We start from the raw sequence: 25,917 nt of genomic DNA, 5'->3' as shown, positions 1-25,917 counted from the left end.
AGAACAGAGAATAGAGTATTTTTTTTGAAGTGCAGTTATTTGTGGAATGACATTAAGCAATATAATACTCATGTATGTTTTGTGCCAGAGAGAAGTCAAAAAAATTCTTGAAAAAAATGATATCTCAAATTTTCTTCATATTTGATAGAAACCATCAACACAGATCCAAGAATTGCAGCAAACCCAGAACAAGATTAATGCAAAGACAGCCACATCTAGGCACATTTAATCAAACTGCTGAAAATCAAAAATAAAATATCTTAAAAGCAGCCAGAGAAAGAGACAATTTTTATAGAGAGGAACAATGATTTAATTGAGAGCTTACTTCTCATCAAAAACAATAAAGTCCGGAAGACAATGGAATGGCATCTTTAAAAGGTTTTAAGAAAAAAAAAACTACCAGAGTTACAATATTCTTTTTTCTAATAAAAGTATCCTTCAAAATATGAGTTAATAGAGATTCAAATAAACAAAACCTGAGAGAATCCATTGCCAGTAAATCTTCACTACAAGAAATAGTAAAGGAATTCTTCAGAATAAAGAGAAATAACACCTAAGGAAAACTTGAAACGATAGCAAATACCTGAAATGGTAAATATGTGGGTAAATAGAAAAGATTTAAGAGAAATTTGTCTTCAAATTCAGGGGCTCACTGTTGTGGTTTTCTGTCTCTGACCCTCAGGTTTTAATAATTTCGGTTACCTACCTTTGCCTCCAGAGCACAGTGAAGCTCTTATTATCTGCTTGGGCTATTGCCCTGAGGGAATAAACCAAGGTAATTCTCTGATTTCTTTTTCTCAAGTACTCTCTGTGCCCTTGCTCTGCAATGTATTCAAAGAGCTGTTTTCTATATTTTGTCAAGGTTTCACTTTGTTGTCAGCAAGAGAGTCTTACAAGCTAGTCAGTCATGGCTGAAACAATAAGTCAGCCAAGCAACCTTTAAGGAGGAAACCAAAGCTAAAGAGCTTAACTTTGTACTTCCAGACATTACAAAGTTACAGCAATTAAAACAATATGGCTTCATGTAAGGAGAAAAAAAAATACACAAATTGAACATAATAGAGTCCAGCATAGACACACGTAGATGGAACTAAATTTATGACAAAGATAGCACTTGATCTCAGAGGAAAATGTACAGACCTTTCAAAAACTGAAACTGGAAATATATATATACATATATATATATGTATATATATATATATAAAATCTGTACACCTAATTCACATTATATGCAAGAATCAATTTAGATGAATTATAGATCTAAATGTTAATTATAAAATAATAGAGTTTTTTGAAGTAAACACAGGAGGATATTTGAATGATCTTGGTCTAGGCAAAGACTACTTAAACTGAACACAAAAAGCTTTAAAGATAAAGGAAAATATTTTAAAATTAAATTACATTAAAATTATAATATTCTGTTCAACACCAATAAATCAAACAACACCAATAACAGTGAAACTACAGAGTGAAAATTGTGTTTAGTTTTTGTTTTGGTTTCGTTTTGCCACAGTTAAGGATAGAGATAGGACTAAACACCTATCAGAATAAATATAATTTATTTAAATTTATTATAAAAAATTATAGTAGTAAGTGTTGTCAAGGTTATGTAGGAAAAAGGACTCTCACATATTTTTTGATAGGAGAGTTAATTAGTGACACCACTTTGAGGAACAATTTGGCAGGGTCTATTAAAGCTAATATTAGTGAAACATCTAAAACTGAGAAATTCCATTTCTAATATATGTCTAAGAAAAATGTACACTTACATTTGGTAAAAGATATGTATAAGAATATTTATAGTAACATTATTTATAATAACCAAAATGTAATCAACCCAAATGCACATCAGTAGTATAATAGATAATTAGACTTACAGATAGTTACACAAAAGAATACCATCCAACAATGAAAATGAACAAAATCATGCTACTCACTATAACATGGATGGATCTCATAAATCGAATATTGAGCAAAAGATGACAGAATCAGGCATACAAGAGCACTTATGTATATAAATTTATATGAAGATCGAAACAGGCAAAAGTAATCAGTGATGTTAGAGGTCAGGATAGCGGTTATTTGGAAAGAGAATCAGAGACTGGGAAGGAACAAAGAGGAAATGTCTAAGGTTCTAATTTTTTTTACCCGAATAAAGGTTACAGAAGTGTTTAACATGAACAGTCTTTGAGCCCTGTTTTCTGGTTTGTATGTTTGTATATAAGCATACTGTGCTTTGATACAAGAAGCATCTTACGAAACATGAAGCTTGGTAGAACAGAAGGTGTAGGTACAATGATGAATTGGCAAGAAACAGCAACAACAGCAAGGTTACAAAGATAATTGTTTTGAATTGAGTTTTTCTAGGCTAATAGCTTTCAAACTCTTTTAAAGCCAAAAACTCACATTGTGTGTGTGTGTTTATACTTACTTAGGTATATATAGAAAATGAAAGAGAACTTTTACAAAACAGTACCACACCAATAGCAACACACTCTGGTAACTTCTAGGTACTTTTCAATTATCTTTCTCAATCTGAAAAAGATCATCTACAAAAAACTATGGCAACATCATTTTTATTGGAGAAAATTTGAATACTTTCTCCATGAATTTGGGAATAAGACTAAGATGTTCACTAACACCACTACCAGTCAGCATCGTACCAGAGGTGTTATCCAGTTCACTTAAGCAAGAAAAATAATGAAATTATAAAGATTGGAAAGAAAGTAAACTTAAATCACGTCAGGATTGTATATGTAGAAAATCCAGTGCTTGGTTGGGAGATTCTTCAAAACCAGGATTGTCCAATTCCCTAGTTTATCATTTTAATCAATAATCTATAATATCTTTATTTTCAGTTAATGAAAACATAGCATGTGTTCAATACATACTTTTTTTTGAGGTAGATACATACAATGAGTGAGAGTGAGATTCAAATTCTAATTGTAGGTAGGCTTTGAACCAAAATTGTAAATTTTCATAACATGGTTTTAATGTCTAAAATCATTACAGTTTCAAATCTCTTTATCAAATTTTCATACAAACTTCTTCTTTGAATGAATAAATTTCTTAGCATACAGACATTAATACTATTATAGAACTATTAAATCTAATAATTTAAATGCCCAGTGAATGCCTAACAAAGTTAGTTTAACTATACTAGGAATGAGTATATAAGTTATCAAATGCTAAGTACAGACTTAAGTATGTAGAATAAAGCAAATACCTTCCAAAGATTGTCTTTCCATCTTTAGCTCTATTCTGCCTTTTATTTTCATGTTATCAAGTAAAGAAATTAGGTGTGTATGGGTATTTGTGTGAGTGTGAATGTGTGTGTGTGTGTTTGGGTGTGTGTTCTGCAGGTAATACTGGGTAATTCTACAAGTGCTCCATAGCCAAGACATTTCTAGGGCAAAGGAGCTGGAACTTTAGTACCTGGTTGCCTCTGGGAAAACTACCTTGGTTAACAGGAATTGATCCAACAGGCTTTTTGGCTAGCATCCAGCTCAATAGGAGGTCACATTTTTCAAAAGTGAGTTTTTAATTTTGTATGTTTATTTATTTATTTTGGAACTCCACTGGGACTTTTCAGGATTTAAACTTGTATTACTTTTTAAATATATTCTCATAAGGATATTTAAAAGTTCTCTTTCATGTATAGCTTCAAATTGAGTTCAGAAACTCAAGGCAAGGATATTCTGTGTGTCTTAACCCTTAAAGTTAATGACTTCTAATTAACCCAGCAAGAAGCTAATGACTTGTAATCACTTGCCAATTGATTGAGTCTTTTTTTTTTTTTGTGGTAAAATTAGTCTGGGTGAAACTGAGAGGGCTCTGGCTGGTGGGAAAAGGCAGAGGAGGATCCAGGTTTAAGAAGTCACTCACAAGGTGAGTTCTGAAAGATATTCAGGGTAATGGGAACCATATTTGTGGTCTTTTGCCAATTATTATAAGACCTATGAATGGTGTTGTAAATAAAATGCATGTATTGGAGACTGAATATAACTGAAACAATGAGGCAGTCATTATCTAATGTCATTTCAGTGACCTTAGTGCTTATCACTCGCAACAATTCAGTTACAAAAAGAGGAATACACAGCAAAACTATGCATCAGATAATTGATTTTATGAGATACTTCACTTACAAAGATATATATACTTTGGTTGATGAAAGTTGTTCTATAAGAAGATGGTAGAACATGTATGATTATGAATCACATAAACATTTATTAAGAATCTGCCTTTGAGCCAGAATCTGGGCTATCCATTGGGCATTGAAAGATGCATAACCCACAGACCCTTTCTCCAGGAGTTTACACTGTCCCAGATTAATAAATAATCACCTAGAGCAAGGAACCCTATGACAAAGAAATACTTTACAGAGTATAAATTTTGAAAATGCATGCATAATCCTCTCAGGTCCTTCATACAGAGCACAAATATATTTTTATACCTCTTAGAATTTGCCAGTTACTAGCAATATTGAAGTTCAGGAGGCTGACAAAGGAATCTCAATATAAGGAAGATTTGATGAAACAGTGGTAGTGGCTAGCCTTATTTGAATTGTAAGAAATGTTTCAGAGAACATTCAGAAACAGTCCCTACAATTCCAGCTATGAACAAGATATCTAGTTTAAGACTAACACTATTCAAAAGCATTATGCATTAAAAAGAGTGGTTTGTCATTAGGTATAATTGGTTGTAATAGAGTGATAAGAAACTGGAAAAAGTTGTCATTATTCGTTACTATTTTTCAAGATAAGAAAGCATACAGAGAAGCCTGACATTATGGAACAATTTTCACAACCATGATGTAAAAAGCTGTACCAATAAGGAGAATTTTAAAAATAAAATAAAGCAAAAAAAAGCACAATGCTTCAAACACTATCTTTCCCCCTTAGAACACGGTTGAGAGCAATTCAGCCCCACAGCTTTTTCCAACAGAGAAACAAGACGGTCAGGGTTATCTGCAGCCCTGGGCACTCACGAAGCCATGGCCCTTTCCGCCTCTAAACGTGGTCAATACCTGCTTCCTCATCGGTCCTGCAGCAGAATCACCCACTGACTCACTCATTTTTAGCTGGCACCGCTCTTTTTAAGTGCCTGTCAAAATATCCTACTTACTACTATGGCAAGAAAAAATCATCAAAGTAGGAGAGTAAAGGAAAAAAAAAAGTAGATGTTGTTGTTTTAGACCAGAGCCTGGCATTTCTTCTGGTTTCTCTTCTCATCCCCCAAAGCCATTCATCCCCCAAGGCCATTGTCTGCGCAGGTACCTTCCAAGCTGGCCTGTCACTTTCCCTGGGAGGGAGCTCTGAACTGAACTGACTGCCTGAAGTCTTAGGTTCTGCTCTCACACCAACCACTATGATTCCGTGTGAGCTCAGCCAAACTCTTTGATCTCACCGGCCCTTCCTTTTTCAGAGGGGAGACTGGTTTTGTGTGTTTGCTTGTGTCGAGTATATATGCTCAAACTTCTGGGTATGGCTAATCGGATACCTGATTGGCTTTGACTTCTTTGGGGTGTATCACTTTAACTTTTGTTCTGTTTTATTCGATGGTGTTAGATGATTTCAGTAATTCTGATATAAATATATAGGTATCTATATATGTATTATGTCTGTATATGTGTAAGTGTATATATATAACACATAATGTGTGTGTAGCTTTATAAAAGGTAGCTATGTAATAAGCACATTGTTTATTGTACTTTGACCAAGTACAAAGGCTAATTTGAAAGTCCTTGGAAAAGCAGTCAGAAATTTCTATTTTTTAAGGATTCATTCATGCATCTGCATGCCTCTAAGGACAGAAATCAACATGACAATTCAGCATGATAAAGGTGACAGTTCAGAAAATAAAATAAACTCGTGATTTTGATTTGATTCGATTTTCCTCACAAAACAAAAACTGAAACATGACAGAGTTTTGTTATTGTTTTTGTTTTAGACCAGAGCCTGGCATTTCTTCCGGTTTCTCTTCTCATCCCCCAAAGCCGTTTTCTCCTACTGCTCTCTATCTGATGACTCTCAGCACCACAAATCTCCAGGGGATCTAGTTTGAAAACTCAGGTAAGTTCAACCCTACCTGCTATTTGTACCAGTAAAACACAGCATGTTATCCTTGCAAATAAATATACATAAAGATCATCAATTAATCTTTCCTCCAAACTACACAATCCTCTGAGTAAAATTAATAATTACAGACACAATTATGCTCTATTAGCATGAGTAAAATGTTTATGCAAAGAACCTTAGCTAAGTAAATGCAAATAACGGTAAATCACAGGCACAGAATCTTTACTTTGCTGTTTCCTCTGTCTGGAAGGAAATTTTCTAAGATCTTTGCCTGCTTTCTTGCTTCTCATTTTTGAGGGCTCAGTTCAGATGCCATCTACTGAGAATGGCCATTCTTAACTATCGCCTTTCATGAAACACCCCAAACTCCGTTTTCCACATTACCTTGTTTAGTTCTTACAGCACTTTGATTTTTATTTATTGTTCTTTTGTTAATTAATTGGCTGTCTGAATTTTCAAATTCAACTTAATCTGAAAAAGGTACTTCAGAATTGCCTATGAATCAGAGTTGGTAACAGAAAAAGAACTCCCATTACCATGTTGATTTCTGTTCGTCTCCTTTCAATTTCTAGAGTTTGGAAACAAAATTAATATTTTCATTTTTATCTTAAATTGAAGCTTAAAAGTGGCATGTGATTAGGACACTCTTAAGATTTGTTGGAAGCATTTTTGACATTTGTAAAATAGAATTTGTGATAAAGTTAATATATCCAGGTGCTCACCAAAGAAACATGTAACAACTAAAATTAGATTTTAAAAAAACTGTTCAGTTCACTCGTTTATAATCAGTAGGAGAGACTGTCTAGATGTTGGGGCAGCTCTATGATTTGGGTCTGTAACATGTAATAACTGAATTCAGTACCCTAGTTTTATGTTAAGCTATTAGGATTTTCTTGATAAAAGTTAATCCCCTTGCCTCCCCAGCCTACCTGTATTTCTCTTCATGACTTCTGGGTCCTGAGCTCCCTGTGGAGCCTGAAGAAGGTACTGCAGTCAGAACCATGTACTGATGATAAAAGCCTCTGGTAGCAATAAAAGTTGTCCTTAACCTTAAAAAAAAAAAAAAAAAAAAAAAGAAAAGTAAGAAAATTTTTAAGCTAGATCTTGAAGAATTAGTAGAAATTCTCTAAGTTGAGAACATTTATCATGTTAGACAGAGAGGCTAAAGCATGAACACAGGGAAAACCATAGTTTATTTGATGAATGATTGAGTAGCGGGAGGACAGATAGACTTATGGGAGGAAAGGTATTTGGAGTGATAAAGAATGGTGGAAAATAGACTCAAAAGACAGGTAGAGAACAGGACTCGTTAAAGCCCTTTAGGCCATGCTAAAAAAAAGAGATACATTTCTTTGTATTTGACAGAATGCTATTAAAGTTTTTCTTAAGAAAATCAGCATACTCCTTTTGTTTTAGAGAAATAAAACACAACTCTTTTAGATAAGATTTCCATCTCTGATCAAAATTGTCTACGGAATCTAGGAATTAATAATACACTTATTATAAGACACTGATTTTGACTGCTCATCAATTGAATAAGTAGGAAGAGCAGAACTCTTCCACTTTCTGGGAAAGACTTCTTTTAACTTTACGGTTCAAGAGGGAGCTGATATAATCTTACAGACAAACCTTCCTGGCCACAGGTATATCCAGGGATATTCTTGAGCCAAGTAAAGTCAATCATAGTAACCGTGACACGGTCCAAAGTCTTTGGTCCTTTGTCACCATTTTTTTTTTCTCTAATTGGGACTAAGAAATGAGATCCCCTTTCTGTTTGATGGTAAAACTGAAAAAGTAAGGTAATCCAAAAGTCACTGATTTTATTGGTGCCAGTGTCATAGAGAATGTCTGTTTACGGAAATTAAGTAGAAAAGCAAAAACTGGCAGCAGTAAGAAACCAGGGGCGTCCTGATGGTATTCAAATCCATGGTTCTAGCACTCTCCGAGGCCACACCCTGCCCCTCTTGGTAATGGGAGCCTAATTTCCTCTTTTGGGTGAAGCTGGTTAAAGTTGAATTTCTGTCACTTGTGGCAAAATATTTCTAACAGTAGTAGAGTTAGCCAGTTTAAGCAGTCACTAGTAGATACTTGCTGGCTTATTTGATGCACCACAATTTATCAGCCACCTGATATCTATGACCTTCTGGTTTGGCTAGAACGTGGATATTAAACTCAGAAGCAAGAACAATGTGTGTGTGCTGTGAAAGGGGAACTGAAAAGGGAAGAAATGAAGAAGTTTCATAAATTTTTAACATCAGTTCCTGGCCGATAGATGTTATTATATTCTAAATGGACACATTTACTCTTAGAAAGTCATTTACAACTAAGAATGTAGGTCAGAGATTCCAAATATCTAGCATGTGTGTCAACTCTCCCTCCATACTTTTGGCAGGCATGGCTAGCTGACAACAGAATTTTACTAAACCTGGATGTGCCCTAGAATTCTTCATGAACAGCCCTCTAGGAAGCCACTGACAATTAAGTAGAGTTTGCATGCAAGATAAAATCTACTTGCCAGCCTGGATTAGGTTAGTGATAATTATCTTAATAAAATCATTATGACCCCTTTTCTCTCTTCTCTATAAAGTTAAACCTTACTATCAGTTTAAGACAGAAAGCCTGCTTTCAGGAATCTATTACTCATGTATGCCATAGTGTCATTTTAAGCACGGGGTCACCTTTCCCAATGTATGTGCATTTTAATCCTTTACTACAAACATTGGATGAAAGGATTTCCTTTTGGTGATAAATAATTTCAGGCATCTGAGAGCAAATGGAAGAGTTATTTCAGGAGGACTTTTCCCCAGAGTTCCTGAAAGCCCACCATGTGTTTGGGGCTAATCCCCCCTTTTCGGAAGTCATACCACCTCTATTCCACCCACCAGGCCCACTCTAGACAAAGAGAATTTGAGAGAAAGTTTGACCTGGTTCATTAAATGAACTGCCCGCAGTTCATTTTATAGAATAGTTCAGAAATCTGTCAAATCTGATTTCAATATCCCTCAATATTCTATAGACCTAAAGTTAAAAATGATATATATTTTTTCTACCTGGTAGATTCTCTAATTTCTCTTAGCCAAGGTAGGGGTGGGGGGATATCAACCAGCTGCTTCTAAAAGCTAAGCTCCTGAATCCTTGCAACAACTGTCAGGAGCCTGTTCTCTTACACACACACACACACACACACACACACGCACACACACGTGCACACACGCGCGCGCGCACACACACACACACACACACAGGACTATGACAAACTAAGGAAATCATACTAATTTAATTTAAGGCACATACACACATTTATACCAAAAGTGGAAATCCAGAAAGTGTGCATGGAGCAAAAACCTTGTCTCCTTTTTCCCCTCCTAAAGAAGTCCCATTGTTCTTTGTCTTTTTCACGATGTTGTCAAGAACAATGAAGGGCCTGAGATTTTATCCTAACTAGAAGCTAATTAGGTAGCTCACCAAAGTTCCATGGATTCTGTCAAAAGTCATGAGACTCACAGGTCAGTGACAAATGACTTTGTTATTCAAGAAATAACAGTCGCCAGAATAACAGCATTTTCCTGCTCCAGTTCCACAAGCCTAATTCCCGAAGGGCAACTCAAAGAGGTTCAGGTGACATTTGTACCTGCAGTGGGTTGTATTAGAGGAGAAGAAAACTGGGTTTAGGGAATTCAAGTCTTTTATAATGGGCAGTAAACGTGTCTGCCCATTTGTGCTAGAGGAATATAGTATGGTATGGTATGGTATGGTATAATATAGTATGGTATATATAGTATCTTTAGTATTATTATTATTATTATTATATTAAGCAAATCTGCCTTTTGCTCTAGAGACACTATCTGTATCTTCCAAGGCTGTTTGATATTTTAAAAATCCTTAGAAAAATAGCACAAGAACGATAGTAGTCAGTGCCTCTGCTCACAAGACATGTAAAAATGAGACACATGGAAAATTATCTCTCAACAGATGTGTACAACAGATTCTTATTTGTTAAGTCAATATAGGTTGATTATATTAAAAGTCATAGAAGTCCAATTAAATTAATAATGATCAATAGATTTCATGATAAATGTTCTCATTGAGAATTTCTGAATGTAATATTAACTGATTATTGTCATGTAATGGTAAAAAATACTGTCAATGTATAAATTCAGAAAATCAAATTTCAAAAGGAAACAGGGGCCATTTTCTCCCTATCTTATTCCAAGTGGAACGCACATTGAAAACAATCAGGGAAGGATTTTATAATTAGAGCAGCAGCTTCATCAATCTGAAATCAACCATTTAAAGATGGTGTAGTACATATTGGACATTGGTTTGCCTTTGTGACAAATGTGTAAAAAATATGAAAATTAATTGTGTGTGACCCAGAAAGCCAGCTTTATTTTAGATAAAATATGTAACTGACTAAAGTAAGCATCATATATTTATGCCCTCAAATGACAGCTCACTTCAGATTTTATAATGTAAATCTATAATCAGTAGTAGTTTAAAAGTATGCTATTGCTAACTAGAAATAAAATTTGACACGCACTCCCCTTCAATCACTTAATAAAGTGATTGAAGTAATTCCAATATTTTTACTATAAACTTGTCAGGTGTGTAAAATGCCATTACCACGCACATGACTCACATAGAAGCTGTGCTTACCACTGTGGAACAGGTGATGATCTCACTTCCAAACTTACTTCTGCTCATGAAGGGCCCTCACCTCTCACTTCAGGCACAAATTGAGCCCTGCCTTCCCCTATAACTTCAAGGTCTTATCTTCCCTAGGTTGGCATCTCACATAGGGACCCTAAACAAGAGAGGCATTTTTAGGAGCCGCCATATAATTGCTGTACATTATTTGAGTGATACGCCAGTCGCTAATCCGGCATGAACTTGATCCAAGACCACATCTGGTGGGCGTCGGACTGGATTGAACCTTTCGGGCCACCTGAGCTCCATGCTATTATCCAGGACTGTATCCATGGTTTCAAGGCTCTAAAAACTCCAAACTCTAATAGTTTCCTTTAGCTCCTGTGCTCCCGATTTGTCTGTTCCTTTCCAGGCATACGTTTAAGGGACCATATACCAGGTCATTACAGTTCAATTGAAAGACTTTGTAGAGGCAAAGTTGCCTTTCTTTAGAATAAGCCTGCATAAGTAGATATTCAAATACTTCCTCTCTGTCGTACTCCTTGTTTATATATCACACACATGCCTGAATGTTAACACACTAATGTTTCACTTGTCATCAGGCTGGCCTGTGCCTTGTGCTAACAATTCCTTCATTCTTTTGTCACTGCACGTAAATCTTCACCCCGTTCAAATTAGCCCATTTCAAGTTGTTCTCCTCGAGTGTGGCTCCCTGATCAACATATTGCTGTCAGTTTCCAACATGGAAGAAAACCAGCATGACTTCCACCTTCCATGAGGGTTGGTTCAATTTTAAGAACGCTGATAGCCAGCAGCTTAATGACCACTTTTTTTTTTTTCTTCTCTATTTCCTGCCTGTCTAAACAGCAGAGTGTACGAGACTGAATGAACCCAGTAAATGTGGTACTGGTTTGTATTTTTCTTGAATGAAAAGCCATAATTAGTTTGTTTCCTTTATACAGTGTAAAACGAACAAGATGGATTAGAGTGGTTGCTTCAAGTAATTATGCAATTAAGATGTGTGTGCACTGCTAAGTGAATTCATAATCTTTAGGAAATTCTTTTCAGTTATGACTAGTGCATCGTAAGCAATGTTTTAGCTTTTAAAATCTCAACAAATGTTTACTTTTTTCCTTAACATGCTGAACTAGACTTTATTGACATACTGGCCTACAAATGTTGGTGTTTAAATTTTAGTTGGCTAGAAATGCTCTAGAAAGGTTCATAATCAAGCCTGAAAATCTGGATTACCTAAAGAGCACTTGTTAAAAATTACCCTAATGCACTCACTGAAACTAACAGTCAACAGCTTGGATTTTATGTACTTCTTGCTTCTAAGAGTTTGCTATGAATTAAATTTGTATGGCCTGACAATAACATTATCTGAACATTCAAAACTAATTACATTGCTGCAAATATTCTGCAGGAAGCTAAATCAATATGAAATTCAAAAGTGCACAGCAAGCTTATTTGCTTCATAATATACCTATTTACCATTTTTAAATTATAGCATTGTGATTTTTGAAATTCCATCCTAATTTGGTGGAATGATGAAATTCCATCATTCCATCCTAATTTGTCTTTCATTACTACCAAAACATAATCAATCAGAAATGCACAGAGAATTTGTTCATTCAACAATTATAACCACCTTTCAATAATTCATATCTAATGAACCAGAAAATATTCTCACTTGTATTATAATTATCTTTGTACATGTTTTATATTACTCTGTCTCATTTTCATCAGCCAAAGCACCTAGTTTAGTACACTGAACATACATACACACATATTTGTTGAAGGGAGTGTTGGAGGGAAGCGGGGAAGGGAAGGAAGCAAAAGGAGAGAGGGGATACCCACTTTTAGATTTTTTTATTAATTATTTTACACATTTTCAAAAGTTAAATATAAGTTTAATTGTAACTGGGCAAGGGTATCATGAAAAGATTCTGATTGTTGCAGTGAATCTTTAAAATTATTTCAACCCTCTGCATGAAATTTACTTTTAGAAGAAGTTGAGACTATGATGGTAAATACTTTATCTCAGGGATAAGTTAATAGAAATATTTCCTGGTTTTAACGTCCTAATATTTTACAAAGGTGTTTGGTATTCTCTAAATTAAATATGTTTAAGTATATTTACAGTTTATAAACAATTAACTAATCCATATTTTCCCCAAATGTGAAACCGTTCCATCACCATTTTCAAATATGTTTACTTAGCTTTAACTTAAAAAGAAGTAATATAGGGGGAGGGCGGGAGGGTGGGGGGGAAAAAAAAAAAAAAGGAAGTAATATAAAGACCAATATTTGTGCTAATGATAATCAAGTTCTTCAGTAACTATGAATTTTCACAAGAATTTTTTGGGGGGGTTCCTAAGATTTTGGGTCATCAAAATACGGAAGGTTTTCTTTCCTTTTGTTAACTTTGAGGTTTTCTGTCTTTCTCCTGTGACTCCAGCTTTGGAAATGGCATCTTGTGGTTAGCCTCAAAGTGAGCATCTTAGCCCTTCAACTCAAATTATATTTATGTTGACCAATTCTAAATTTTAATTTCAAACACAGTTGTTTCCTCCAAGCTCCGAATATCTCCAACTGCCTAATCAACATTACAGTTCAAAAGTTGTGTTATTTTCACTTAAAAATGAACTTAAATGTCAGTGTACTTTTTACTCCTTATCTTTCTGTTTGGATCAGTGGCACCTATACCCCATGTGACACATGCTTGAAATAATTGTTGACCCTCCTGCATGGTGACAACCACCTTTTCTCTAAATTGTGCTGGAATTGGACTTTTCTTGGGAAAGAATTGTAGTCACACACTGGAAGGCTTGTGATGCTTTAACGTGTGAAAATAATCACCCACGTACTTCTTCCTGATTTAAGGATGTTAGATACAGACTCAGTAAGAAGAAGCATGTTATTTAAAAGCAAAGCTCAAGAACTGTAATATGACCTTTTACCTTGTGTATCAAGTGATCTTGAATGTCCAGGTGACTACAACATTGAGAACCTGTACCATATTCAAGAGTCAGCAGCAAGATGCCACAAAGTCCTTTTGTATCTCCATCAGGATTTACAAGTGTTTCTGACAAAAGATGAAAGGTGACACCATTTGAGATACACCATAAACTAGTGAAGATTCAGTCTGCATGCTGTACTTTTTCTAACTCTCTTTCAAGCTTTACTCATCAGTTATTGATTGTTAACCAGTGTATTACAGGTGATCAAATACTTATCCCTGAACATAAACTATTCCAACTATTCCAAATAATTCCAAACTATTCCAAATATTTTCTATACTCTTCCAGTATTTCATGGAAAGACTAGATTTCTAGGATTCTTGGTGTTTCCAAATTCCATGATGTCCTCTGTAACTTGTTCAGTGAACAAACCTGATGTGTGAGATGCTTATCACAAAGCAAACTTATTTGAATTATTATTTTCATTAAGTTTTCCAGAACTCTACTTTATCCTACTTTTGGATTAAGAAAAAGAAAAAAAAAAAGTGGTCCCATTATTTTCTGAACATTCTTAGGTAATACAGTGTCCGATGGTGACTTTTAAAACATAAAAAAACAAACTAAATTTTTAACAAAATAGAATGTCAGAATGTTTAGTTCCATGAAATAATCAACAGTTTGATCTTCATTCAAAGATATTCTTTCTCCTCTATCATCAGCTAAGGTAAGGGAAATGATCAGCCTCTTCCCTTCTCCTTCTCCCTCCTCCTTTCTCAGTAGCTACTACCTCTGCCCTCCCAGGTTTGGGGCAGGGAGGATTGGAGGGTAGGAAGAGGGACCAGGAAAATCCGTACTGAACTGGTAGGCAGGTTTCATTCTCTTGAGTCTGGAAGTTGTTTGAAGAAAACTCTCTCCTCTTTGCAAGTTATTAGGTTTTCCGGAGCCTCCCTTTCCTTGCTCTACCCCTCCCTCTGTTCATTCGTAGGGATCTCTGACTTGTAATTCTCCTCTATTCTGGTCTCTTAGTCCTTCTGTAGCTTTTCAGAATTCAGAGGTTGAACTCTAGCAATTCTCTTCATGAGTAGGTACACAGGGCTGTGGGGAGTGGGGACAGGGCAGGAGGAAAATAATTAAACCATCCATAATCTTATTTCCACCTTGTCCTAGTCATCAGTCAACTCAGCCTTTGAGTCGGGAGAAAAGAATTGTAAAAAGACATTTTGAGACGAGACACTGAGGACACAAGAATTATAAAGGAAGTTTCAATGGGCCCTATAGGAGAATGACTTCCACTCAGCGTATAAAGAAGGAAATAATGTGATTCAAGTTTTAGACTCACAAATTAATTAAACTTGCACTGTGTTTCCTAAAAACTCTGAGGATCTGTGAATCTATTAAAAAATTCTAGAATATTTTTTCTTCCAGCAATAGGAAGATAGATGCTGCTTTTTGTGCAGACTTAGAAAGTAATAGTAAAAAACCCAAAGGTTTTAGTTTTATCCATATTCACCCATGGCTGTGTGGATCTGACCTAACTTGCTCACTGGTAGAATTCAGTCTCAGCCTCCATTCTGTCTGTTACATGGCATTGTAAAGCTGAAATTGCCTAAGACCTTGAATTTAAATTCCAAGCAATAGTTTGGAAAATCCCACAATGGCAAAAAATTTGGGCAGCAAGAATGGAAAAGTGAGCTTTGTCAGGACAAAAGGACAGACCTGACCCCTGAAAGTAATCAGACGCTCTTTCAAGAAGGTTTCTTAAAGTCAAAGCATGTACTGGCTGGTTAGAAACTCCACTCCAACCAGTTCTCTTGGAAGGTTAAAATTACACCAATTCAATGTCAGAGCTTTCAGTGCAGGGTTGATATTGAAGTGTGGTATTTAATTCAATGGGATGGAATTTTCTGGTACAATTAAATCCAAAGCTATGGCTAATGTGACTATAAAAAGGGCATTTGATTATCCAAGTACTGTGACTCAGAGAATATGTTTGTTCATTTAAAATGTTCAAGATATTGAGAAGTAAATTGATAAGTGATTTGTTAACTGAAGAGGGGAGGGGAATAGTAGGAAGAGGACTAGCAAAAGGCAAGAAGATTAGACGAAAATTAAAGTAGACTTTTAATCTCTTTCTATAATTTTTTCTTTGCTTTTTAAATATATAGTTAAAAGCCTTAAAATGTGCTTATTCATGGCCTCACCAGAAACAAATACATAAAGAGAAAGAAATCCAATTGCCTTTTAATTGTTGGACACCAAATTATCAATTCAGAAAAATTTCTAGGAGAAATATAAAATTAGGTACTAATGCGAGCACACATGTCCTCTGCATCTTGTGAAGCTACAACATAGCCCGGGGAAGCTGAGCACACATTAACCAGGGCCAAGATATAGCCAATCAAGACCATTAAGCAGCATGAAGTCAGTCTAGAAAACTACAGGTCTGGATGGGGACTGCTTATACTTCTTCCTATGATAGATATTATTTGACTACTGCTATGAAATTTGAATTTATATGCCCTTTCCATTATGTTCACATTATCAATGTATTTATATCCATGCCCTACATACTGTCAACCTATTATAGTCTATAGTACTTCTTGCAAAGTCAGCCATGTTATTAGTAGCTTATTTATTTAATAATGATGATTGCTAATAATTTATTTCATGATGCTCACAACAAAAACTGAAATTTTCATTTTTCATATGGAAAAATAGGAAGCTTAGTTTGTTCAATTAAGTTCCCCTAGGCCATTTACAGAACTAGGAAGTGTCAAAGTCAGAAATGGAATACATACGTGTCTTAACTTCATTCAGGGTGCATGATCAAAATACAGTTGCTCTTTCTTTTCTCCCCCCTTTGGCGTTGGCTTCTCATCCACAATGCTTGTCCAGCCCTACCTGTCAAAAGGAAAGTGTTCCCTTAAATCAATACTCACTATAGTACTTGTTCTTAAATAATTTGGCCAATTTCCATTGCCCACCTAGTGAACTGCATCTTTTTTTTTTTGGCTGCTTTGGGTCTTCGTTGCTGTGTGAGGGCTTTCTCTAGTTGTGGTCAGCCGTGGCTACTGTTCGTTGCAGTGTGCAGGCTTCTCACTGTGGTGGCTTCTCCTGTTGCGGAGCATGGGCTCTAGGCGCACGGGCTTCAGTAGTTGTGGCACATGGGCTTTGTTGCTTCGTGGCATGTGGGATCTTCCTGGGCCAGGGATCAAACCCCTAGTCCCCTGCATTGGCAGGCGTATTCTTAACCACTGCACCACCAGAGAAGTCCCATGAATTGCATTTTTAAAGAAGCTTCTAAATACCTAGAAGGGCAAGGCCTAATTCTATCAAGCAATTTTCTATCTGGGTGCATTGGAGCCAGTGGGCAGGTGAAATATTGGGGACTAGATTTTCTCTCATACCACATTATATAAACAACTTTTAACTCCACCAAAGTGGAAGGAAAGGCCGTCTTCTCTTGTAGTTTCTCTGCTGTCTTGGGACTGTAACTTGCACAGATATAAATGTCCTGGAGGGACGATAATGACTATGAGAGGCAACAACACTGAATAGAAAACTCTTCCTATGCAATTGTTGAACATTTAATTTTTATTTAAAATCCCTATTAGTATGTAAAACTCAACTAAAATCTTTTAAAAAATTATACAGAGAACAGCATACATGTCTCAAGCCAGGCATTATCTTTTATTAACAAATTTAATTTCCAGCAATCAAATAAGCCATCCTCCTCAAAACATCATTTAAAAAATCCAGTTGTCTTGCTTCAGCCATTTCATTAGCTGATGCCCACAAATGAACTGACATCCTTAGAATTTTTATAAATTTTATTTGCAATATATATTTTAGCTGAGCAATTTTTCCTCATGACCTAAAATAACCTAAGGGCTCAACTGTCGTTCTTCATATAATACTGACTTCCCTTCTGTCAAAGTTAGAAGTCCTTTCACCCTGTGATATGCTGCCTTCCACCCCTTGCTACCAAAACTCCCAGGTTCCTAAAACATCAATGGGTCTTCTACCTGAAGCTGCCCTTTGAGGTAATGCACTCTTTTGAGTCATCTGTCTTTTAATTTCCTTCCTTTGCTTGTCTCCCACTCTAGTTTCAGGTAAATATCACCTGGCATTCATATGACATTACCATGATTGCAATATTTTGGATGCCATCTAAAGAGTTCCATATTTTGCAGCTCCCCTGTAGATTAGCTCCCACTGCTGGGAAACACTGTGGCCTCCTACTTCTAGCTTCTTCACTAATAGCTGACACTCCTCACAATGGAGGGGGTCAGATCTGCCGGAAGAAAGTGATTCCGTCTAGGGTGGACTAGAATAACAATGTTGCTAAGTGTACCTACCACTTATTGAGCACTTACTGCATGCAAAGCACATGCTGAGTTCATTTCCTCCTCACAGTGGTCTTATGAGAATGTATTCTTTTCCTTAGAAATTTCCCAAGTGAGGAATTAAACACAGAGTAATGAAGTCATTTGCCCAACATTACACACCAGCAAACAGTAGAGTGGAGATTTTACCCAGGCAGCCTCACTCCAGAGCCTGCTTGCCCAGCAATAGTGTGAAGTGCCCACAGTGGTTTGGGTGGACAGTACCGAGACAGTATAGTGGTGGGCAGCAAAGCAAGTGAAGACGGATGGGTTTCTGGATGTACAGCGTTAAGTGTGGCCCAGGCGCTACAGTTGTTTGAAGAGAATAGAAATCAGCGTGAAGGGGGTATCAAGGATGAACGCTTTCAAGACTGCAAATTCATTTTACTCTATCTCAGTGCGTAAGAATACGGATGGCTGCATAATTTAAGCCGGTCTATGTAAATGATTAGCAAAATAACTCAAGCCCTTGGCCTTTGGAAAAATTGTCAATGTGGTTTCAGATGCTTGGAACCTGTGCTCCCTGGACTAAGTCAGGCAGGGTCCCTTAGGTGAATTAGTGCCATTCTGTGAATCACCACCCAAACGTGTAGGCTATGTACTGTATTTTTATTTATTAAGCAACCATGAAAGACAAAGCTGCAGGGAATTCCCAAAGCACCAATAAACAATAAAAGAAAGCCCCACTGTTGTTTTGTTCACATTTCAGTTTTCCCACATGCCCCTCTTCTCAAACTGCAAAATTGCTGTTCATCCCCATGTTGACTTGAACGAAATGTGGTAATCCGTAGGGATCGTTTTCTTTTAGAAACAAATAGCAATGAAGCTTGCTATGTAAATCTTCCTTCCATTGATGCACTTGAGTATTTAAATTGCACAGTTAAAAGTAATGAGCACTTGGTACCATTTTCTGTCTTCATCAAACTGTTCTCTCCCATTATCTACGAGAAGTTATTTTCATTCTAAGCTTCTCAGATGTAATAGAAGAGACTTTTTACCAGTTTTTTCTTTTTTATTCTCATAATTCCTTGGTTCTCCCAAGTCTTAGCCCAACCACTTTTAGTTCTTGCATGCTTTCTTTAAATGATAAAGAGCTCCTTGAAGCTGTCTCAGCAATAATGCCTTCTGCTTGCTTTTTCAAAGAGCTGTGAAAACTAGTAAGTCCACAACACAAGTGTTTTCCCTATCATTCTTCCAAATCAGTGATATTAGCTTCTTCTGCTGTGAAATACTTTATAAAATAGTAAAAAAAAAAAAAAAAAAAAAGATTAGCATATTTTACTTGTAGCTCAATATGTGACTTGCTATTCTGCCACAGCAATGATTTCCAGTCAGAAGTGTCACAGTGAAAGAATGATTTAAAAATCAACTTGCTGATGTTCAGTGACCAAGGCTTTGAAGTGTGGCTTCACCCAACCACTAATTCTCAACATTAAGGATTGACCCTTGGAGATCTGTCTGGATACATTGTCTGTTTTGCAATTAGATTGTGCTTTGTCATCCCTCCTTGGGCTGGATACACTGAAACATGAGGCAGGCAAATGGCCCATCCCCATTGGTGCCGAGCCAGTGGCTCAGTTTGTACTGAACCGCGTCCATCCGGCTGATGCTCTGCTCACCATCCTGCTTCCTAACATGCTGGGCACCCCAGCTGGTCTTCCTCACTGCTTCACGGAGTAGCGGGGAAGCAGCACAGCTCACAAGCTTCCTCTGTGAAGAACCACCTCTGCACGTAACATACACTAGACCTGCTCACACCCAAGGGAGTCCAGCCACCAGTGCACCACACACCTCTCACCTGACACTAACGACTTTATATTGCGCTACGGTATGCTTTTTTTAATAAGAAAATTTTTTCTAAAAAAGGAAAACCAAGTATAAATCCCAACAGTAATTCACTGTTTTTTGGAATGTGCTAGTAAATAGACATTGAAATGACATAAAAAAAGAGATTCGTGGGTTTTTGCTTTTTATTTTTTAGCATCTTTGTTGGAGTATAATTGCTTTACAATGGTGTGTTACTTTCTGCTGTATAACAAAGTGAATCAGCTATACATATACATATATCCGCATATCCCCTCCCTCTTATGTCTCCCTCCCACCCTCCCTATCCCACCCCTCTAGGTGGTCACAAAGCACAGAGCTGATCTCCCTGTGCTATGCGGCTGCTTCCCACTAGCTATCTGTTTTACATTTGGTAGTGTATATATGTCCATGCCACTCTCTCACTTCATCCCAGCTTACTCTTCCCCCTCCCCGTGTCCTCAAGTCCATTCTCTACGTCTGCATCTTTATTCCTGTCCTGCCCCTAGGTTCTTCATATTGTAGGTTTTTCCTCTCATCATTTTGAATATATCATGCCACTCCCTTCTGACCTCGAAGTTTCTACTGAAAGATCAGCTGATTGTCTTATGGGAGTTCCCTTGTATGTAAGTAGTTGCTTTTCTCTTGCTGCTTTTAATAGTCTCTCTTTAACTTTACTTTTTGCCATTTTAATTAAATTCATGCCTAACTTTGCCCCTTACCGTTCATGTCCCAGTGACCTTCTGTGGTCCATTCTTTTTTTTTTTTTTCAACATCTTTATTGGAGTATAATTGCTTTACAATGGGGTGTTAGTTCCTGCTGTATAACAAAGTGAATCAGCTATACATATACATACACCCCTATATCCCCTCCCTCCCACCCTCCCTATCCCACCCTTCTAGGTGGTCACAAAGCACCGAGCTGATCTCCCTGTGCTATGCGGCTGCTTCCCACTAGCTATCTCATTTACATTTGATAGTGTATATATGTCCATGCCACTTTCTCACTTTGTCCCAGCTTACCCTTCCCCCTCCCCGTGTCCTCAAGTCCATTCTCTACGTCTGCGTCTTTATTCCTGTCCTGCACTTAGGTTCTTCAGAACCATTCTTTTTTTGTAGAATCCATATATATGTGTTAGAATACGGTATTTGTTTTTCTCTTTCTGACTTACTTCACTCTGTATGACAGACTCTAGGTCCATCCACCTCACTACAAGTAACTCAATTTCGTTTCTTTTTATGGCTGAGTAATATTCCATTGTATATATGTGCCATATCTTCTTTATTCATTCATCTGTTGATGGACACTTAGGTTGCTTCCATGTCCTGGCTGTTGTAAATAGAGCTTCAGTGAACATTGTGGTACGTGACTCTTTTTGAATGATGGTTTTCTCAGGGTGTATGCCCAGTAGTGGGATTGCTGGGTCGTATGGTAGTTCTATTTTTAGCTTTTTAAGGAACTTCCATACTGTTCTCCATAGTGGCTGTTATCAATTTACATTCGCACCAACAGTGCAAGAGGGTTCCCTTTTCTCCACACCCTCTCCAGCATTTATTGTTTGTAGATATTTTGATGATGGCCATTCTGACTGGTGTGAGGTGATACCTCACTGTAGTTTTGATTTGCATTTCTCTAATGATTAGTGATGTTGAGCATCCTTTCATGTGTTTGTTGGCAATCTGTGTATCTTCTTTGGAGGAATGTCTGTTTAGGTCTTCTGCCCATTTTTGGATTGGGTTGTTTGTTTTTTGATATTGAGCTGCATGAGCTGCTTGTATATTTTGGAGATTAATCCTTTGCCAGTTGCTTCATTTGCAAATATTTTCTCCCATTCTGAGGGCTGTCTTTTCGTCTTGTTTATGTTCTCCTTTGCTGTGCAAAACTTTTAAGTTTCATTAGGTCCCATTTGTTTATTTTTGTTTTTATTTCCATTTCTCTAGCAGGTGGGTCAAAAAGGATCTTGCTGTGATTTATGTCATAGAGTGTTCTGCCTATGTTTTCCTCTAAGAGTTTTATAGTCTTGTCACATAATTTTTTGATCAATCTGGAACTGATTTTTAGCTAACTTCCAAAACCAGTCCACTGATCAACAATTTCATTTCTGTCATACTTTAATATTTCTATATACATATGGTTTCTTCTCGATTCTTTGTTCATTGCATTCATCTATCTGCCTTTTCCTGCATCAATACCCACTATATTAATAATAATAGATTTTTAATAAGAATTATATTTGGCAGGGCAGGTATTCCTGACCCAATCTTCTGCTGCAGGTGTGATTGTTCATTATGGCCCTTTGCTCCTCACATATACATATGGTTAAATCATATTGGTTCCACGAAAAACTGTTTTGAAAATTTTACTAGCAATACCAAGAACCTCTGGATCAATTTGGGGGGAAACTGACAAATTTATGATACTGAGCTCTCCCTATCAATGTACATGGTCTTTCCATTTATTACGGTCTTCTTTGATGTCTTTTAGCTAATGTCATACTATTCTTTATAAGAGACTGGTACATTGTTTTTAGTTTTATTCCTATGATACATTTTTCCTGCCCTTGTATGTAGTATCTTTTATTTAGCAATTCTAAACATTATTTGCTAGTATATAAAAATAAAATTGACTTTAGTACCTTGACTCTTCTACTTAGCCACGCTGTTCAATCACCTTATTAATCTCAGTGGTTTGTGGATTACTTTGGGTTTTCTGTTTCCTTTAAGATAAGGATGGTGTAGTAGTGCACACTAGAAAAGGCTGGGAGAAATGAACATTCACTTTAGATCTGAGATGTATGTGATAAGCTGTATAATACTGATATAGAGAAAAATGTGAACAATGCATAAGCCACCCAGGCACCCTCAAACTAGGAAGTTTCTGAAGAGCTTGTGTAGAAGATGTCTGGGTGAATTTCTTTTTAGTTGTCTATTCATTGTTCAAGTTTGAATCAAACTATTCAAGAGCTTCCTCCATAGGTTTGTTACTCTCTGCCATCTTCTTTTTCAAAAATTAATTGTTGACTAATTCAGTAAAAACGTATTTTTTACCTTTTAAAGAGTATATTAAATGAGGTAGTACATGGAACAAATATTATAAAGTAGACAAAATGATAGCACTTTAGATGAATACAAAGTGTTTTGAAAATGTCCCTATGTCAGGTTCAATTTTTTGCAACAATTACTCATCGAGGGCCTTCTACAGGCAAAACCTTGACCCATTAAGAAAAGTATTTGTTTGGTTATCCCGTGCTAGGAAAAATTAAGAAGATAGTAAATTTAACTAATATAAGCCATCAATCTTAGAAACAGAAATAACCCTCACCCCCATCTTTACTCTGTAATAGGTTTATCACCCTGATTTATTGGATAATTGCCTAATCCCTCTTGCATGTGTAGACAAGAATTCATCAACCTGAGGTACTTAAATGTATTCATCGTTGAAAGAAAACTTCAACTAGCTAGCCATTACCTCCTAATTCATTAGCTATGGTCATCACTCAACACTTTCTAGGGAAAAGTCATACAAAGGAAATGCTTATGAGAATTCTTTTTCTGACTCAATGAAAATTCTATTATTTTTCAATTCATGTCTAAAACATGGAAATACTATGGTAATATTTAGCCTACCTCAACCCAAATAGTTCTAGGGATATAATTCCTGGCTGTACCTCTTATGAGAAGCAAATCCTTGTAAGCATAAGAAATTTCTGAACATGTCGTAGAATTTCAGTAATTGTTATCTTCACCCTTTCCTTCTCCTTTCTTCCCTGTGGTGGGTTTGGGAGGGGCGGGGAGGTTATATCTTTCAGAGGAGATAACACTTTGAAGACTCAATTAGATTTAGGTATTTAAAAGATTTAAAATATTAAGTGTTCTTCCATTTAGTTCTTTATTTGAGCTACTCAAGTCTTCTAGACTTGTTACATCTGCTAGTAATACAGAAATATATTTATTTATAATCAGTGCAAACAATACTGAAGTATATTTGGTAAAAATGCAAACCCTGCACTGTTGCCACCAATCTTTTTTCCCTCCCCAGAAGGAATGAAAACAGTGTACTTTGTAACTTTAGAGTGTTTCTCTATGCATTTACATAGATACATTCATAAATGGATAAAAAGTTAGAACATTTAGGATAAACAGTTTTGTTGTTTTAATACAAATGGAATCATATAAATATTTCTGCAAAATTATTTTCTCATAATAATATGTCTTAAAGATGTTTCCATGTTTATATTTTCAGGTCTTTACCATTGAACTGCCACAGAGTAGCTTTTTATATAGTTTGGGATATTATCTAGCCATTCACTTACTGGTGAAAATTTATAATATTTACATCTATCTGTGTATATATTTTATTTTATTTTTAAAAATTTTTATTGGAGTATAGTTGATTTACAATGTTGTGTTAGTTTCAGGTGTACAGCAAAGTGATTCAGTTATACATATACATATATCCACTCTTTTTTTAGATTCTTTTCCCATATAGGCCATTACAGAGTATTGAGCAGAGTTCCCTGTGCTATACAGTAGGTCCTTATTAGTTATCTATTTTATATATAGTAGTGTGTATGTATGTATTTTACATCATCCTGGTGTGAATATCCTTATACACGCCTCCTTTTACAGGAGTGAACAGTAGGTACTAAAGATACTTGGACATTACGTTTTCCCAAAGCGGGGGGGAAAAAACCCTACCAAATCCTCCCCACCTACACATTCTTACATTAGCAGGACCAGAGACTCAGGGGCCTAGAAATTATGTACCTCTTCCCTCAACATACAGAACATATCCAGAAGATTCCTTTAAATTCAGTTATGTGTTTTTCAATATGTCCCCCTAGTAAATTCTCATGGCCATGTACTCTATCTCTTCCCATATCAATTACATCTATCAGATTCTGTAAGATTTGTTCCCTAGATTAGCTATGATTTCTAGTATCCCAGCATTGCCTAATGTGTCATACAATCAATGATGTAGCTGGTAGGAAAAAAATTGCTTAAATTTGGCCGAATGCAGGTTAGCTGAAACCCAGCTATTCAACTCCAGCAGTCTGTTCAAAAATTAATATGTACAAGAACTCTGTTAAAAATGAATATATATAGGAACTGGTTTTTCAAGTATTCTTTTGTTAAATATTGTGCAACCACCTATTATCCTTTTAAATATTTGTACAGACCATTTTCTAAAATGCAGTGTATATTGTATAATATATAAATATTTATATTTTATTTGTTAGTAGAAATGATATAGCATTAATTTTTAACTTACCATAATTTATTTAGGCTATTTTGTTTCATGCTGTGGAAAGTTTAAATTTTTGCTATATGTTAGAGTTTTCTAAGTAAAATCTTTCTCTAATTTTGCAATACCAATTTTCAGGCATTATCTGCTTATTTCCCTATTTTTTACCTGTATTTCTAATCCAGTCTTAGATAACTATGTCCACTCTTTCAGCTTTCATAGAGAAACATCAAACAAAAGTGGCTTAGTTTAAAAAAAAAAAAACCTGCTTAATTTTTTCCCTTGCACAAAAAGTGAAACATAGATAAGCAGAATAGGCATAACTGTCTTCAAATTGTTATTTTTAAAGTAGAAAAATCCCATCCTTCAAGTTTCAGTTCTTTTTTTAAAAAATTATTTTTTGGAATTTTATTTATTTTTTTATATAGCAGGTTCTTATTAGTTATCCATTTTATCCATATTAGTGTATATATGTCAATCCCAATCTCCCAATTCATCCCCCCACCCCCACTTTCCCCCCTTGGTGTCCATAACGTTTGTCCTCTACATCCGTGTCTCTATTTCTGCCTTGCAAGCCAGTTCAACTGTATCATTTTTCTAGATTCCACATATATGCATTAATATACAACATTTGTTTTTCCCTTTCTAACTTACTTCACTCTGTATGACAGTCTCTAGGTCCATCCACGTCTCTACAAATGACGCAATTTCGTTCCTTTTTATGGCTGAGTAATATTCCACTGTATATATGTACCACATCTTCTTTTTTTAAAATTAATTAATTAATTAATTTAGTT

At 36.0% G+C, this 25,917-nt stretch overlaps 1 long non-coding RNA gene across 4 annotated transcripts in view; it reads right to left on the bottom strand.

Moving 5' to 3' along the window:
• Positions 1 to 6,646: 6,646 nt before the first annotated feature.
• Positions 6,647 to 25,917, bottom strand: part of LOC118887728 — a 48,670-nt gene continuing 29,399 nt past the window's right edge. For 3 of the 4 annotated variants that reach the window (XR_005018130.1, XR_005018132.1, XR_005018131.1), the window contains 3 exons: positions 16,486 to 16,588; positions 13,688 to 13,812; positions 6,647 to 7,126 (listed from right to left, as the gene is read on the bottom strand). This is a non-coding gene — a long non-coding RNA (uncharacterized LOC118887728). The remainder of the gene's footprint in view (positions 7,127 to 13,687; positions 13,813 to 16,485; positions 16,589 to 25,917) is intronic. The other variant, XR_005018133.1, reaches the window with a different exon arrangement.

The sequence above is a fragment of the Balaenoptera musculus genome, chromosome 21 (assembly GCF_009873245.2).
Source record: "Balaenoptera musculus isolate JJ_BM4_2016_0621 chromosome 21, mBalMus1.pri.v3, whole genome shotgun sequence".
In the NCBI taxonomy this organism is placed as follows: domain Eukaryota; kingdom Metazoa; phylum Chordata; class Mammalia; order Artiodactyla; family Balaenopteridae; genus Balaenoptera; species Balaenoptera musculus.
The sequence above is the reverse complement of the archived record's forward strand: the minus strand, read 5'-3'. Positions and strand labels throughout refer to the sequence as shown.